Genomic DNA, 17,867 nt, shown 5'->3' with positions numbered 1-17,867 from the left:
AGTGCTAGATGCTGACACTGGATCTCTGAAGTGGAATCCTTGATAAGCAGAGGTTAGCAAAAGGCATTATAAAAATTAAATAAGAAGGTTAATTATGAAACAAGTAGTACAGCTGATGACCTAAATCTTTAGAAATGTCACAATAGGCAGTTTGATTTGCAGTGTACCCATGCCTGTAGTAGTGTTGTCTCTTTGTGTTACCCCCTCTACAAGAACTCTCAGCAACTGAGATTTCCAGCTTAACTGGGATATCCTGTCTAAATATATTTCAGTAAATACAGCAGAAAGGAGCTTACAGGTCTGGCAGAAGGAAGGCATTTTATTTCACAACTGATTTATTGAAGTCTCTTACACAAATTCCACTGACTTCTATTTAATACCTTTTATGTTATACACTTGAAGAAAGTCCTGTGAGAACTCAATGTCTTTTCTGCCTCTAACCCCTTCAGTCCCAAAACAGTTTCGTTTTTCCCGCCTCCTCCTCTCCTGATGGTACGGTCGGCTCCCCAGCCTCCAGAAGACCCCCCCACCCCCAATGGCACCTTACTCAGCTGGTCATTCTCAATGTGCGAGCCTGGGCAGTGAGTGTTGGTCAGCTGTTCAACCATAGAAGGCATCACTGAAGTCTGACTCAAGATATTCACACCATCCAACTTTCCAGACCCCTATTACTCAGTGTCCTTTCCTGCTCTGATGTTCCTTGTGGTTTTCTTTCAACATTGAAGGCACTAAATAAATACAACTGTTCACAGAACACATGGCAGACAGGTGGCTGAGATGGGGAAAGCTACCAATTGCTAACCCCCTTCTCCATTATGATATAGGAGGCTTTCCTTCTGAAGCCCCACTGACCTGCCTGGCAGCGGTGCTTATTCCTCAGGGTCAACCTGTCTTATTCCAGAAGGTCAGCAGTTTCCTTGCCAACTAGGAGCTGGTCTGGAGCTTGCCGGCCTAGACGCTCCTTTTAAAGGGCATACCAGAAAGGCCCACATAGTTTAATGGTGCCTTTGAAGTTTTTAGGGGGTTGCTTAGACTTGGACCCTAAATAAGCTGTTGCCCAAAAAAGAGCTAGTCCAGAGCTGACAGTGTGGAAGGTAATCAAGAGGGCTGAGAATTCCACTCTGTTCACATGTCAACTCACCCAGTGCTGGATCTATTGACTCTCTAATGGGAGGGAAAAACCCAAGTGCTCAGGAAATTGATGGTTTCAATCGCTATAACAATCATTATTAGTCATTTAGCCGGCACCAAAATTACCGCTGTGCCCAGTAAACAATTTTGACAGTGACTTTAGCTGAACGTAACTCTGAAGAGTGCGGTGTTGCAGGCTAGAAGGATTGCCTTGACACTCGGTACACTGCTCGCCCAGTGTTAGACAGAGCAACACATTCTGTGCAGGTGCCCCGAGGAGTGGGATCGGCTCCATGTAATTCCACCATTTTAGGACCCAATTAATTCTAGGAGCCATTGTTGGATCCATTTTCTTTCCAGCTTCTTACAAACTTGGCATTCAGCTTATTTGGCCAAAGCTGTGACCCAATGGACTGGAGCAGCAGTGAGGGTTCAAGGAAAGGATTCTAGGAATTGAGACACTTTTGAACTGAGATGTTTTTCAACAAGATGGAAGTTAAAATATACCTACAAAATAATTGAAGTCCACGGGCAGAAAACAGAACTGTCCAGGACAGAGGCTTCTTCCAGTTACAAAAACAGAGCCAGGGCAACGGACTTAGACAAGAGGAAATTTTAAAATGGCAAGATACCACACATATAGGGCATTGGAATGATCGGTAGTTATTATAGTTAGGAGGTACTCCCAAGCAGGAGAAGCTCCAGACCAGGCCTAAACTTTCCTTTTAATGTTGACTCTGCTTATATAAAATGGAGAATAAACAGAGCAAATATTGTAGTTATATATGGTTATAAAATATAATAAAAAGGTGGAAAATTAAAGGGCTTGCTGGTTAAGAGCAAGGCCAATCAATGAGATCCATTCTCGTTATTACAAGAGCCAGTTCACAGGGACGGCCCATTATAAACAGACTCCAAGCTGTGCATATTTTACCCATTTAATTGAAGCTTTGCAATGGCCAGACAGGTTTAATTAACCAAACCATTTATTTAAATGAAAATTAAACAAAGCTCTCGGCAATGGAATATACACAGGGAAGTGACTGCCAGTTTAGGTTGATTCACTCCTCCACTGTGAGACCAGTGGCTCTCTACCAGGGTGGGAAATAACCCCACTGTACCAACAGAAAGTATACAACACACACTCCTCAAATCTAAAAGGTGTTCACCATTAAACTTTTAAAAATCAAATTATATTAAAGGTGCCATGTTACCAGTTACGAATGTTCAATACCATTCACTGCTACAATTTTTACCAAAATAACTTTACCTTTAATTTTACTATTTTGTAATGAACCGTTAATCTCTCAACAGTTTCTAAAAAAAAATGGAGTGAGTGCATGTGGAGAATCTGGTGTCAGCACCTACAGTTAGTAATTGACTCTCATACATGGTGGCAGCCAGCTCTCAGCAAACAGAAGAGAGGTACTACCTGAAACATGAGAGTTGTCTAGAAAACAATTAACTTCAGCTTTGTGAAATATTTTAACGTATTGAAATGCATGTTCCATTTTAAACATTTGTAGAGTATATATTTACTGTCATCTCGTAGCAAACAGATCCCATTCCTCCACTGGATCGCCCACCAGATCTTTGTTGGAAGAGTCCTACCAAGAAAAGGGCAAATATATCAGCAACTTCAATATAAAATCAGTCTCAAATATAATTCAATATACCTTGGGGGTCATTTTAACCTAACTTGCCCGCCGGGAGACTGACGAGATGGGGGTCAGCCGCCCGTTTTAACTCTCCATTGACTTCAGTGAAGAATAAAGTCGGACAGGGTATAAAACGGGTGGCCGACCTGATCCTGTCAGTTTCCCACCAGGCTGGTTAGGTTAAAATTACCCCCCATAACCCACAACCAACACCTTCCTTCTATCCCATTGCTTTCTCTCACAATAAGATCCTGTTCACAGCGGAGGACTGTCTACACTAAGAGGACCTCCTCCTTTCATGGTACTAGTAGGCCAGGCTCCTGAGGTAGATCACATCCTCAGGGCATCCCATAGTGTTTCACGTCCAATGAATTACTTTGAAATGCATTTACTGTTATGTAGGTGAACACAGCAGCCAAATCCTACACACAGTAATGATGTAAATGAGCACGTAATCTGTTTATATTGAACATCGAGGGAGGAATGATGGCCAGGACATTGGGAGATCTCCCTGCTTTTTGATTAATGTCATAGGATCTTTTACATCCACCTAAACAGGCAGACAGGGGTCTCAGTTTAACTGAAAGACGATGTAGCACTTCCTCTGTACTGCATCAGGTTGTCAGCTTATATTATGTGCTTAAGTCCTTGAGAGAAACATGAACCTAAAAACCTTCTGTCTCAGACAAGAGTGCTACCAACTATTATACGAAGAACTTGTGGGCACAAGCTTAAGGCAGGGAAGGTGAAACTTGGAAGTGGATAAGGAATTGGCTGAGACGGGGGAAGCAGCAGACACTAGTTAGGGGAATGATGTCAAACTGGGGTGATGGACAAAATGAAGTGCCCCAGAGACCAATGTTGCAGCCCCTCCGGTTTGATCTAGATAAGTAACCTGGATATAAATACGTAATTAAGTTGATCAACTTCAGAGACGACAAACAACTGAAACAAATACAACTTTGTATATCTATAGTGCTGCCTGTGCAGGGAGACATGTCAATCAGTGGATGCTTGAGTAAGAGGAGAGACTTGGATGGTATTGAGAGGCACAGTCAAGGGCAAGCAGACAGCCTCAGCGTGGCATGCACAAAGAGAAGCACTCAAGGAGGTTTTTGAAAGCAGGAAGGAGGTGGCAATGTAGAGGGAACTGGGTAGGGAGTTTCAGAGGGAACAAGCTGAACAAGTGGTCAACAGTGGTGGAGCGAAGGAAGCCTGGTATTAGAGTGGCTGAGGGCACTTGTAACGACTCAAGATAGGAGACGATCACTAAGATAGGGCAGAACATGGCCATGGACAGATTTGAAAGCAAGGGTGAGAAGCTTGAACTCAAATGAATGGGATATGAGGAGCTTGGCGAAAGGGTGAGGGGAGTTTGCACAGCTTTGATATTTTGAATGAGCTGCAATTAGCAAGGGAGGGGAGAAACAGATCAAGTCTCTGAATTACAGAAGGACCGTGACAAAATGTGCAAGTGGGGAGGACTATGGCAGATGAATTATATAGTGATAAATGCAAGGTGTTACACATTGGAAATAAAAACGAAGGGACATGCTTACACAATGAAAAGGTGTCAAATTAGCTGGGGGTGAGGCTGAAAGAAATCTGAGTGATAGTGGACTCAGCACCAACCATGTCCAGTCATAGCAGAGCAGCAGTTAAAGCAAACTGAATATTGAGCTTTACGGCAAAGTCAGTGGAGTACAAGGTAAATTTTACTAATGTGAATTGTATCGGGAGTGCACATCAGGAATTCGCACACACGCTTGCACCACGACTTTCCATTTGTAAAATCTACCCTTGCAGTTCGAACTCATCGTACTGAGGCTGTGCGGTGATCAGGCCATACCTTGAGTATCGTAAACAATTTTACAACACCAAGTTATAGTCCAGCAATTTTATTTAAAATAAAATTGCTGGACTATAACTTGGTGTTGTAAAATTGTTTACAATTGTCAACCCCAGTCCATCACCGGCATCTCCACATCTTGAGTATCGTGATTAGACATTCAATCCCTGGAAGTGAAGGGCCACAAGGCTGATCCCTAGTGTCAGAGGACTGAGTTATAAAGAAAGGCTAGAAAAACTTAGACACTCTAACCCTGAATGGAGACAAATGAGAGACATACACAAGATATTAGGTACAATAGAAAAGGTTAATCCTGAGCATTATTTCATGTTAAGCCATGACTTAAACAAGGGGGCATAGGTAGAAACTGGGAAAAGGCAAGTTCAGGATGTCACCGAGTGCTCAATGCCTGTAATGGGCTCTGGATGGAGGTAGAAACTCTGGAATCATTCAAGAGGCAATTAGATGCAGTGATGAAGAGACTAAGTTACAATGGAAGGATGAGCTGGTTGCGCTGAATGGCCTCCTTCATCAGTGCTTATCTCTGTAAGATTCTGTAGATGGTGAGTGTATTGTACTTGGCCCCATAAAAGTATAAGTGCCCAAGGCCTGGTTTCTGGGTTTGTGGCAGATCTCACCCAGGTTTTCAGGATGCCTCCCATCTCTCTAGGCAACTAGACCCAAGCCTGGATAAAATCAACAGCAGATTTTAAAATGGGTTTGAAATTGGACCCAGGTGGAGGGGTGTGGTTCATCTGTGGCTACCCAACATGGAGATAGAATGGCTACAGTCAGGACAGAACTTAAATTACATCAATTCAACCATATGGTCAGAACTTTGAATAAAATAAATGTTCAAACGGACATGGATGCAGGTTTGAACACCTACTAATGAGAACCAGGAACAAGATGTACCCAGGCCAGGGCAGTGTTATCTGCAGCACCAGCAGGTTCCAAAGCACCAACACATAATTAAATCATAACAAGCAACCCAGTATAGAAAGTAAAATGGATTTAACAAAGTAGGTTTGAAGGTTCTACTTACCCTCGATCAGGCAGTGAAACATCCCAACATCCAATCTATATCAGTGTATTACCACAGTGAAAAAAAAAACATACCCCCTTCAGCTCCACACTTTAGCTAATCAAAGGCTACAACCCCTGACTGATCTGTACTAATCCCAACACTCAACAGTTTTCAGATGCTTGCCAAATGTTGCAAAATTTGTAGTTCGGCTGAGAAAATACTTCAAGCTCGATCACAGTGGATGGATTGCAGGTGTCTACTCACTTGCATGGAAACGTAATTGGTCATCTATCACTTACAATGGCCCTATAAAAGCCACCAGTCAGCCAGCCACAGTGTCAGACATCAGGTTCCAGCTGTAAGCTTTCAAACCGTGTCAACTGCAAGACAGATTTCTAGGATATTTCGCCATGAAACAGAATCTGCTTCAGGACTCAACTTTATGGAGTGATAAACTGCTGCTTAAACCAAATAGGGTCAGAATTTCTTGGCGATTCGTTTTTCTCCCCTTTGATGTGGGAAGATCAGAGGCTCTCCAGTTTCGAGACCAATGTGACAGCACCCAGGTTACAGCGTCCACAGTGGAGATCACTCACTCCAGTCTCCACTGCAGTAAGCAAGCGATATCCTGATCGAAGAATCCCAAACAAAATTCACACACGCCCCGATGGTATAACAGACATGCCAATTTGGGAATGCTGACAGATCGAGGGAATACAATTCACACCACCGCCTGTACAAGCCCTGCCACACTATAAAGCTACTCAACTATCAGGAGCAGCCTCATTATTGCACAACAGTTTTAAACTGCTTCTGCTCATTCATATCTCTTCCCCACTTTCTTTTCTAATTCTATTTATGCTTTACTGTTTATTTGCTATCTTACTGACATACCTTCCTCCCTGAAATAAGACCCTATGGAATTTTATCACATCTCTCAGAACATCCCAAAGCACTTCGCATCCAATGAATTGTCTTTCAGTTTAGTCATTGTTGTAATGTTGGCAAACAAAGCAATTTTGAGCACAGCAGGATCCTTTAAAACAACAATATTATGAATGGCCAGTTAAGCTGATTTTGGTGGTGCTGGCTGAGGCAGGAATGTTGGCCAGGGCACAAGGAGAATTCCCTGTCCCTCTATTAAGCCGCAACATGGGATTTTTAAACTCCACTTGAACAATAACAACAGCAACTTGCATTTATATAGCGACTTTAACATAGCAAAACATTCCAAGGCATTTCACCGGAGCGTTAACAACCAAAATTTGACACCGAGCCACATAAGGAGATATGGGGCTTCATTTTAGCACCCGCTATCGGGTGTGTTCCTGGCTTGGGGGGGGGCTCCAAAAATTGGGGAATCCCGGAGTGGCTTTGGAGCCCGCCTCCAACCCGCCCACTTCCGGGTTCCCCACAGACGCGCCGACGTGCGCGCGCAGCCCCCGCATGTGGGAGTCCCGCAGGCAATTAAAGCCAGCGGGGTGCCACTTAAGACTATTTACATTGCTATTTCAGGTCATTAACAGACCTGATTAAGGGAATATGTGAGGAGGGGTGGGATTTTAGAGACAACTGGGACTGTTTCCCATACTGGGGAAAACACTCCCGGTTGAAATGGACGTGTTGCAGCTGTCAGCCTGTGGCAGCTGCAAAGGTCCATTTGACGGTGGTGGGGGGAGACCCTCACTCATTGCAGGAGGCCACTCTGTCACTTGGGACAAAGTTTGGCCTCCACCACCCTCCTCCTAACAAGAAAATTCACCAACTTGCACACTTACCCCGGTGTCCAGACACATGTACCTACCTTGCGGACCCCCTCAGATGTACATCTTCTGGATGGGGGCTGCCGTAGCTGCAGTCATGACCGTCTCGGAGGGCGAACAGCATCACCAGCCTCGCTGACCACGCCGTCCACCTCTGACACGTGGAGCTCCACAACACAGTGCTGTGACACATCCACCTGCACAGCAGGAGGGAGGGCAACCGCAGAGAGAGATGCGTCGCAGGGGGCACTACCCTCGCCACAGGGTCCACAGACCGAGGCTCAGCTTCCTGGACCTCTCCGAGCAGCAGTGCACACGGAGGCTCAGAGTCACTCGACATGTAGTCGTGGACATCTGCAGCCTCCTTCATGCCGAGCTGCTCCCGGCTGGCCCGAGCACCATCTTCTTACCTGTCGCTGTCAAAGTCACCACTGCCCTCAACAACTTCTCCTCCGCATCCTTCCAGGGTGCAACCGAGGACATCGCCGACGTCTCTCAGTCGTCTGCACAAAAGAGCCCTGCAAATACACCTACACCCACTCTGCAGTGACACAATGGATGGCATCAGTTGTGGGTCTTCATTGTGATCCTCAGGAAAGGGCATTATTGCACAAACCAGACAAGATTCCCAAAGACGTGGCAGTAGTGGTGACAATATAATATGTAATGTGAGTTGGTCAGAAATTCAAAATAAGTAAAAACCATGACAAACCCTCAAACACCCTTGTGCATCCCCTTCATGCACACGACACGTTTGCCTTACGCTTCCTACTGCACATATGTGATGCATGCCCTGTGGCTGCAGCACAGGTAGTGGCAGGTTGAGTGAGGCTGACTATGAAACAGATGCATGAGAGGGTGAGTATGAGATAGAGCCATGAGATTGTATGAGGATTGGGTTGAGTGGTAGTGGTGGGATGAGTACTGGCGAGGTGAGTAAGTGCAGGTAAGATGAGGATGAGGTTTGAGTGGGTATGAGGGGTGATGTGACAGAGTAGTGTTGGCAGTGCAGAAGGAGATGTGGGGTGGGGGCGTTGATGTGGCAGACGGAGTGTAGGGGAATGAGTAAGTGTACTCACTTTGGCTGACCTACTTAGGTCATTGCAGCGCCTCCTGCACTGTATGCAGGTGGGCGATATGTTGGTGGTGCAGGTGACCTCCTCTGCCACCTCGAGCCAGGCCTTCCTGGTGGCAGAGGCAGGCCGCTTCCTCCCGCCAGCCGGGGGGGGGGGGGGGGGGCGGGGGGGAAGATCTCTGTCCTCCCCCTCCTCCTCACCCCATGTAATGATACCTGGAGTGAGGCATCATTAAACTGGGAGCAGCCTTCCCCCTGGGCTGCTCAATGCTGTAATTTTTGCTATTTGTTGCAGCAGTCAGTGGAGGACTGCCCCTTTAAATAGAGCTCCTCCAGCTGACAGATCTTACTGCGCATGCGCAGTCCGCCCAATGCGCAGATCAGCAGTGGGGAACCCGGACGACCAGGTAAGTGGATCCAATTAGGCTGCGATCACGCGGGGGGCAGACTGATTTCGCCGGGCGCGAATAGCCCCCCCGCCGCGAACCCGCAGCCCTGGTAACATCGAGCCCATTAGGACAGGTGACCAAAAGCTTGGTCAAAGAGGTAGGTTTTAAGGAGAGTCTTAAAGGAGGAGATAGAGAGGCGGAGAGGTTTAAGGAGGGAATTCCAGATCTTGGGGTCTAGGTAGCTGAAGGCACGTTCGCCAATGGTGGATAGATTAAAATCGGCACAAGAGGCAAGAATTGGAGGAGTGCAGAGATCTTGGAGGGTTGTAGGGCTGGAGGAGGTTACTGGCGAGGCCCCAGAGAGATCTGAAACCAAGGATGAGAATTTTAAAAATGAGGCGATGCCAGACCAGCAGCCAATGTAGGTCAGCGAGCACGGCGGTGGGGGGGATGGGTGAACGGGACTTGGTGCGAGTTGGGATATGGGCAGCAGAGTTTTGGATGAGCTCAAGTTTATGGAGGCCGACCAGGACAGCATTGGAAAAGTCAAGTCTAGAGGTAACAAAAGGCATGAACCACAGGAACAAGCAGGTGGGACATCAGTTACATCTGAAGGACGGCACCTCTGACAATCCCTCAGACCCTCCATCACTCCCTCCGTTCTGCCTCGTTTCATGCGCCAAGGTTCTCGAGTGTGACTTCAGCCCACACCAAATCCAAGTTTACTCGCCTCATTCCTTCTGCCTCCTGTTGTCAGTTTTGTAGATGGGGCCCACATTGAAAAATTTGGCATCTGCCTGCCTGGTTTTTCAGCTAATCAAGGCCTGAAAGTTGACATTGTGTCGTAGACATGTTCAGGTGTAGGATAGTAAACTAAGAGCGCTACAGCAAGGTGAGCTTGTCTGCATTGCGTACAGGGTTAAAAATCATCCAGTCACTACTGGAATGAGGTTTCTCTATCTTCTCTTTTCGTTTCCTTGCTCCATCCTCTGCTGAAAGGACAAAAAGACAACTGTCCACTCAAGCTATTCCGTAACTGGCCTCTAGGAGGCGTGCAACAGCAGCTCAGACCGATTCCTTAAAACTTTGCCTCTCTAAGGAGGCACTTGACCTTTGCTCCGAGATCAGGCACTCAACGTCTAGGAATTCATTTCTTATGACGTTTTTCTTCACCCTCCTCAAGGTGCTGACTTGCGCTAGGTACAGTTCCATGGACACTGGTAGTCCTCCAATACCTCACCCCGAGTGTCCATTCACAAGTCAGCAAGTTGCTTTGCCATGGAGGGGCACCACAACATAGGCTGACCCCGTCTTCAACTGCTCTCCACATACATGCATTTTCCAGCAAGGAAAAATGGATGGCAAGCAGGAGCAGGAGCCCGAGTTGACTTTTACCATCCCCAGCTCAAGGGTGCCAAAGCCAACTATGGCATCCATGTTGCTGTCCCAGCTGAGATCAGTTAGCTCAACACAGACTGGGAACTGAACTTAGGACCTTCTGGTCTGTATGGCTCAGAGCTACACCAGGCAGTGGTTACCCATTAGGTCCTTGAGGGAGTTGTTTAAGGAAACAGAAGCTTGACGTTTCCGACCACAGCAGACTGGAGCTCCTGGCCCTTGAACCATGCGAGAGCCCTTCTGAACCCATCACCCCCATGTTCCCCTCCAAGTCACAAAGCATCCTGACTTGGGACGTACATTGCCGTTCCCTCATTGTCGATGGGTCAAAACCCTGGAACTCCCTACCCAACAGCACTGTGGGAGCACCTTCACCACACGGACTGCAAGGGTTCAAGAAAGTGCCCCACCACCACCTCAGGGTAACTAGGGATGGGCAATAAATGCCAGCCTTGCCAGCATCGCCCACATCCCATGAATGAATTTTTAAAAAGCTGCTCTGTGTGAGGGTAGTTAGTGTAATATTTGAACTCTTGACCTCTACCTGTTTGCCCATTTCCTTGGGCATCTTCTGCATTATCCTAGTCTGTCCAATACAAGGGTGTCCCTCAGCCGAACAGTCCAGTCTGATGAAGAATTCCACCCCACATTTCCTTCTCTGTCAGAAACTGTATTTTCAGGCTCAGGTTTCCCATTTTTACAGTAATTTGATTGATTCAAATTATATTTTGATGAAACTTACCAAAGTCACTTGCTGTATGAATTTTTAAAATAACCGAACCCTAGTATTTCACTAACCACCTCATCAAGCTTCAGATTAGTTTGCTCAGTTCCCTTTAAGTTCTTTATACATGCAGCTTCCTTTCCATTACCCTGTCCCTCCCGCATGCTAACAGCAAACAGATGTTCTAAACAACATCTGTACAAGGGAACTCCCTCCAGGTGTCACAACTGTGCAGTGTATGTTGTGTCAGTGCACCGCAAAGTATGGGGCTCACCATCACAGCCCCTATGCCTGCACCCAATCTCGGCCAGAAAGAAGAGAGAATCCTTCCCAAAGGAAAGACGGGTGGGGGGCGGGAGGCTCTTGACTCACGTTGTGGGCTTCCTACAGTTCCTCTATCCTACTAGCTCAAAGCCCGGCTGATTGCCAGCATAGGGCTACTGTTGATCATCCTGTGCCCAAGGTGCTGTTCACCCAGCGGGATAACCCAACGGATCAGTCCCAGCAGGATACATGGAGTTAGAGACTAAATCGGTTGCTAGGCATCTCCATAAGGAAAGCTAATTTCTTTGCAAGCCTACAAGGTGCTAGATTGAAAATAGGTCAAATGCAACTTACAGCACAGGAGGAGGCCATTTCGCCCATCTTGACTGTGCTGGCTCTTTGACAGAACTGTCCAATTTAGTCTCACTCCCCAGCTTTTCCCCCATAACCCTACAAATTAGTCCTCTTCAAGTACATGTCCAATTGTCTTTTGAAAGTTCCTATGGAATCTGCTTCCTCTACCCTTTCAGGTCGTGCGTTCCAGATCTTAACAACCCTCTGTGTGAAAAAAAAAATCTAATTTCCCCTTTAGTTCTTTTGCCAATTATTTTAAATTTATGACCTCTGGATACCAAGCCACTTGCCAGAGGAAATAGTTTCTCCCTATTGTTCTATCAAAACCCCTAATTATTTTGAATATCTCACTCTACTCTACTCTAATCTACTCAATCCCAGCTTCTCCAGTCTCCCATCCCTGGTATCATCTTGGTAAACTGCATCTGTACCCTCTCCAAGGCTTTGACATCCTTCCTAAAACATGGTGCCCAGAATTGTACACAATACTCCAGCTGAGGCCGAAACAGTGATCTGTAAAGGTTTAGCATGGCTTCCTTGTTTTGGTGTTCAATGCCTCTATTTACAAAGCCAAGTATCCCATACGCTTTCTTAACCTCCTTATCAACTTGCCCTGCCATCTTCAAAGATTTTGAATATGTACCCCCAGGTCTCTCTGCTCTTGCATCCCCCTCAAAATAGTACCATTTAGATTATACTGCCTCTCCATGTTGTTCTCCCAAAGTGCAGCACTTCACACTTATCCACATTAAATTGCATCCACCATGTGTCTTCCCATTTCACCAGTCTGTCTACGTCCTCCTGAAGTCCATTATCCTCACTAGTTACTACGTTGCCAAGTTTTGTATTATCCTTAAACTTTGAAACTGTACACCCTATAACCAAGTCCAGGTAATTTATATACAAGAAAAGCAATGGTCCTAATACCGATCCCTGGGAGGACCCCCCTGCATCTTCTCTAGTCAGAAAAACATCAATTCACCACTACTCGCTGCCTCCCATCCCTTAGTCAATTACGTACCCAAGTTACCACCGTCCCTTTAATCCCATGTGCTTCTATTTTCCAAATAAGTCTGTTATGTGGTACTTTATCAAATGCCTTTTGAAAGTCCATATATACAACATCTACTGCACTCTTCATTAACCCTCTCTGATACTTCATGAAAGAACTCAATCAGGTTAGTCAGACACGATTTGCCTTTGTAGACAAGAGTTTGGGAGATAAGTGGAGGATCTCCATCCAGCCACCATGTAGGAATAAGTTTTCTGTGTCATGAGGAAGTCTGCAGCTAGATAAGGGATGTGACTACCAAGAACAATTGAAATTACTTGGATCATTGAAAGACTACTGAAACAGTCTAACACCATAGAACTGATATCAGCAGAACATAACAGCCGAATAATATAAAAAACAGGACACGTGGGACCCCAATTTTAGAGCTCTCAGGACAAGCTTGAAGTCCACGGGAAAAACCAGGCTGTACATAGAAAACATAGAAAATAGGAGCAAGAGTAGGCCATTCGGCCCTTCGGGCCTGCTCCGCCATTCAAAATGATCATGGCTGATCGTCTAACTCAGTACCCTGTTCCAGCTTTTTCCCCATATCCCTTGATCCCTTTAGCATTAAGAAATATATCTATCTCCTTCTTGAATACATCTAATAACTTGGCCTCCACTGCCTTCTGTGGTAGAGAATTCCACAGGTTCACCATCCTGAGTGAAGAAATTTCTCCTCATCTCAGTTCTAAATGGCATACCCCGTATCCTGAGACTGTGACCCCTGGTTCTGGACTCCCCAGCCATCGGGAACATCCTCCCTGCATCTAGTCTGTCTAGTCCTGTTAGAATTTTATATGTTTCGATGAGATCACCTCTCATTCTTCTAAACTCTAGTGAATATAGGCCTAGTCGACCCAATCTCTCCTCATAAGTCAGTCCTGCCATCCCAGGAATCAGTCTGGTAAACCTTCGTTGCGCTCCCTCCATGGCAAGGACATCCTTCCTCAGATAAGGAGACCAAAACTGCAAACAATACTCCAGATGTGGTCTCACCAAGGCCCTGTATAACTGCAGTAAGACATCCCTGCTCCTGTACTCAAATCCTCTTACAATGGCAGCCAACATACCATTCGCCTTCCTAACTGCTTGCTGCAATTGAATGCGACTGGTGTACAAGGTCACCCAGGTCGCGTTGCACCTCCCCTTTTCCCAATCTATCACCATTCAAATAATAATCTGCCTTTCTGTTTCTACAACCAAAGTGGATAACCTCACATTTATCCACGTTATACTGCATCTGCCATGTTCTTGTCCACTCACCCAACTTGTCTAAATCACATTGGAGCCTCTTTGCATCCTCCTCACAGCTCACATTCCACCCCAGCTTTAAGTCGTCTGCAAACTTGGAAATGTTACATTTAGTTTCCTCATCCAAATCATCGATATATATTGTGAATAGCTGGGGCCCAAGCACTGATCCCTGCGGTACCCCACTAGTCACTGCCTGCCACCCGGAAAAAGACCCGTTTATTCCTACTCTCTGTTTCCTGTCTGTCAACCAATTCTCAATCCATGCCAGTATATTCCCCCCAATCCCATGTGCTTTAATTTTGCACACTAACCTCGTGTGGGACCTTATCAAAAGCCTTCTGAAAATCCAAATGCACCACATCCACTGGTTCTCCTCTATCTATTCTATTAGTTACATCCTCAAAAAACTCCAGTAAATTTGTTAAGCATGATTTCCCTTTCATAAACCCATGCTGACTTTGTCCAATCCTATTAATGCCCTCCAAGTATTCTGTTATCACATCTTTTATAACAGACTCTAGCATTCTCCCCACTACTGATGTTAAGCTAACTGGTCTGTAATTCCCTATTTTTTCTCTCCCTCCTTTTTTAAATAGTGGGGTTACATTTGGCACCCTTCAATCTGTTGAAACTGTTCCAGAGTCTATAGAATTTTGGAAAATGACCACCAATGCATCCACTATTTCCAGGGCCACTTCCTTTAGTACTTTAATAATGTAGATTATCAGGCCCTGGGGATTTATCAGCCTTTAGCCCCATTAATTTCCCTAGCACTATTTTTTTTTAACTAATACTGGTTTCCTTCAGTTCCTCCCTCTCACTAGGCCCCTGGTTCCCTAACATTTCTGGGAGGTTATTTGTGTCCTCCTTTGTGAAGACAGAACCAAAGTATGTGTTTAATTGTTCTGCCATTTCTTTGTTCCCCATTATAATTTCCCCCATTTCTGACTGTAAGGGACCTACATTTGTCTTCACTAATCTTTTCCTCTTGACATATTTATTGAAGCTTTTACAGTCAGTTTTTATGTTCCCTGCTAGTTTACTCTCATATTCTATTTTCCCCCTCTTAATCAATCTCTTTGTCCTCCTTTGCTGAATTCTAAACTGCTCCCAATCCTCAGGCTTGCTGCTTTTTCTGGCAATTTTATATGTCTCCTCTTTGGATCTAATACTATCCCTAATTTCTTTTGTAACCACGGTTGAGCCAACTTTCCTGTTTTATTTTTGCGCCAGGCAGGAATGAATAATTGTTGTAATTCCTGCACACGTTTTTTAAATATTAGCCATTGCTTATCCACTGTCATCCCTTTTAGTAAAGTTCCCCAATCTATCCTAGCCAACTCGCACCTCATACTTTCGCAATTTCCTTTGTTTAGATTCAGGACCCTAGTTTCGGATTCAACTACTTCACGCTCCATCTTAATGAGGAATTCTATCATGTTATGGTCGCTCTTCCCTAAGGGACCCCGCACAACCAGATTGTTAATTAATCCTTTCTCATTGCACAATACCCAGTCTAGGATCACCTGTTCTCTAGATGGTTCCTCAACGTATTGGTCTAGAAATCCATCACGTACACACTCCAGGAATTCCTGCCCCACAATATTATTGCTAATTTGATTTGACCAATCTATATGTAGATTAAAGTCACCCATGATTATAGTTATACCCTTCTTGCATGCGTCTCTAATTTCCTGTTTAATGCCCTCCCCTACATCTCCACTACTGTTTGGGGGCCTATAGACAATCCCCACCAACGTTTTCTGCCCCTTGGTATTTCTTGGCTCCACCCATACAGATTCCACATCGTGATTTTCCGAGCCAATATCACTATTGCATTGATTTCCTCCTTTACAAACAACGCTACCCCACCTCCTTTCCCTTTTTGCCTGTCCTTCTTAAATATTGAATACCCCTGAATGTTCAGTTCCCATCCTTGGTCACCCTGCAGCCATGTCTCCGTAATCGCAACTATATCATAACCGTTAATATCTATCTGCACTGTTAATTCATCTAACTTATTGCAAATGCTTCGCGCATTAAGACACAATGCCTTTAGACTTGTCTTTTTAAGATTGCTAGTCATCTTAGTTTTATTTTGCACTATGGCCCAATTTGTTTTTCGCCTGTTGCTTGATATAACTGTATTGGAACATTGTTCTTGGGTCTGTAATAAAGCTTGCTGTTACAAACACACTCGTGTCCGAACCATGTGGAATATTACTGAAAGGGATTAACAACCCTTGGTGGCAGTAATAACATTTTCCAACACACCACACATTACCATTCTGCCCGGATCACGTGGATCTGTTTCATCCCTGGATCTAGTGGATCGCCACAGAAGATTTAAGTCTATGGCAGCCACAGGTTGCCCAAACCCCTTTGATCAGAGGTTCACTCAATTGACACCTTGGGAGTCGTTTCTCTGATTTGGACATCATAAAAAAATGAAGTTTTTTTGTCTAGTTTTGGCTTTGGTGGCTGCCTCTTTAAATCCAGTCATAATATACAAGTTTAAAAGCCAGCTGCTGTTAAGTTCCATGTCTCAGCCTAAATCGATACAAATGTTACAAGGACGGTTCAAGCTGGTTTTCGAGCTGTGGTGCCCGAGGGAAGGCACCAAACCTCATCCAAACAAACACACATTGTGCGAATTGATCAGTTATGTGTATGACAGCCAGTTACGTTTGAATCCAGCTGTCAGTTATTCAAATCCACAACTGTTGCGGGAATATACACCTGCCCGGATACAGAGAATCTGCTTGCAACTTTCAAGAGTTAAGCCAGGTTAGTTCAGCTTCTGCAGTGGAAAGAAATACAAGAAAAGAATCAGTGTAGATAAAATGTTAACTTAAAAAGAATAGTAATTTATTATTAGGATTGTTTTTCTTTCAAGGAATTAATGTAACTTTATATGTATTATATTGTTGTTATTTATTCACTTATTCAACATTTGTTCCATAATGCTTGTTAGTTTAAACCTACCTGATGCTGTTAACTGCTTATCAAAGAATGTACACGAGTCCTGAGAGGCACAGCTTAATTCCAGTAGCTGAAATACTCATCAGAAGGCTTTTCTGTTCATTATCCTAGGCTCATTACCAAAGGTTTACCTAGGTATCAAGGCTAAGGAAGATACTCTCAGTCACAGGGAGATGGGATTCAACTACAAGAGTAACTAAATATAGAAGCTGGAACATCCAGAGCAAGGGTGGAACTGTCCCAAAAATATATCAGTGGCGTTACACCTAACTGCAGGATAAATCCTAGGTGTAAGGTCTCCTTGCTCCACTCCCCTCTTGGAGGGTTACACTTCCATAGCACTGGCAGTTCCTTGGTACCTTGCTCCAGTGGCCACTCCTCATGTGCAGACCTAGGCAATGAGTGTCCATCATTGATGGTAACACAGACAAGATCAATTCAATTGCCATCCAATAATCTTTGCAGCAGCTGTCAATCTGGAGCTGGAACCTGGCGGAATATCTCCATCTCCCAACTAGCCTAGGGAATAAACTTAGGGCACTGCCCAGTACTACACCTCAAAGGGGAGGGTGAAAGAAAACCATTTTTCTTCCTTTTACAGGAGCTGGGAAGGAGGAAGCATCCACGGCCCAACCATCTTCAGCAGTTTCATCAATGACCTTCTCTCTCATGTCAGGAGTGGGGCTGTTCGCTGACCATCCCAGCGTTCAGCTCCAGTCACAGGATAATGAAGCAGCCCATCCAGCTCCTGCTGTAGGCTGACATAACATCCAGGCTTGGACTGGCAAGTGGCAGGTAACATTCGCTGAACTGGACCAACTATATCAACACCATGGCTACAAGATCAAGGCAGAGGCTGGGTACTCTGCAACCAGTTGCTCATCTCCTGATCTCTCAAACACTCTCCACCATCTACAAGGCTCAAGTCAGGAGTGTGTTGAA

At 45.1% G+C, this 17,867-nt stretch overlaps 1 protein-coding gene across 1 annotated transcript in view; it reads right to left on the bottom strand.

Moving 5' to 3' along the window:
• Window positions 1–299: 299 nt before the first annotated feature.
• The window catches only part of fkbp6 (FKBP prolyl isomerase 6), a 53,556-nt gene continuing 35,988 nt past the window's right edge, over window positions 300–17,867 (bottom strand). The window contains exon 10 of the mRNA XM_068008054.1: window positions 300–2,738. The gene's annotated coding sequence lies outside the window, so the exon portion shown is untranslated. The remainder of the gene's footprint in view (window positions 2,739–17,867) is intronic.

The sequence above is a fragment of the Heptranchias perlo genome, chromosome 28 (assembly GCF_035084215.1).
Source record: "Heptranchias perlo isolate sHepPer1 chromosome 28, sHepPer1.hap1, whole genome shotgun sequence".
Classification (NCBI taxonomy): Eukaryota; Metazoa; Chordata; class Chondrichthyes; order Hexanchiformes; family Hexanchidae; genus Heptranchias; species Heptranchias perlo.
Note: the sequence above shows the minus strand (reverse complement) of the source record. Positions and strands in the feature narration are given on the sequence as shown.